This window comes from Charadrius vociferus, unplaced genomic scaffold (assembly GCF_000708025.1).
Source record: "Charadrius vociferus isolate BGI_N301 unplaced genomic scaffold, ASM70802v2 scaffold323, whole genome shotgun sequence".
In the NCBI taxonomy this organism is placed as follows: Eukaryota; Metazoa; Chordata; class Aves; order Charadriiformes; family Charadriidae; genus Charadrius; species Charadrius vociferus.
Window position 1 is genome coordinate 1,996,804 of NW_009647692.1, and position 641 is coordinate 1,997,444.

A 641-nucleotide genomic window follows, 5' to 3' on the forward strand; every position below is an offset into this window, starting at 1 on the left:
GACCGTCCCCGCCGCCCGCCTCAAAGGCGGCACTCGGCCCCCGCGCTCCCCGGCGGGCAACGGCGTGTTTTCCGAGCATGGCCCATAAATCTGACAGAGCCTCGCTGGGGTTTTTATCGATCGCATGCCTTGCGGATTGAACGCACGCTGGGTGGATCTCTGTTTGTTCTCTCCTGCCAATGACATGGCTATTGATAAAATGCTCATTCGTTATTTTTTTTCCCTAAGCCCTCCCAAGTTGGGAGTTTTGCTGGGGAAGCGCTTTCCTTGCAAGCAGGGACCTTCTTGTCCCGTTGGCATCACCCAGAGCATCTAACCCATTAGTGCCAGGGCGGCCCTGGAGCTCCTGCATCTCCCCATCCCCTTCCCCATGTGCTCGGGGCTCTGCCCCAAGGGGCTTGCCGGGCAGAGCTGCACACTCCAGGGTGGCAGGCAGCAGAGACGGGACATCAGCATCATGCCTGACACCTCCCCGTGCCGGGTGCTGCAAAAATAGTGGTTGTAAATTTAGGGCTGGGCTGAGTTTCCAGTGCCGGGGCGCTCGGGCTGCTCCTTTCTGCAGGTGCATGGTCCTATGGAGGAGTGCGGGAAGGAGCGGGGCGAGGAGGGGACATGGGGGGACAGGGAAGGATGGGATGGGA

The 641-nt window shown here is 60.4% G+C and overlaps 1 protein-coding gene across 1 annotated transcript in view; it reads left to right on the forward strand.

Moving 5' to 3' along the window:
• HNF1B (HNF1 homeobox B) overlaps positions 1 to 641 on the forward strand; it is a 28,748-nt gene that overhangs the window by 21,980 nt on the left and 6,127 nt on the right. The window lies entirely within an intron of this gene.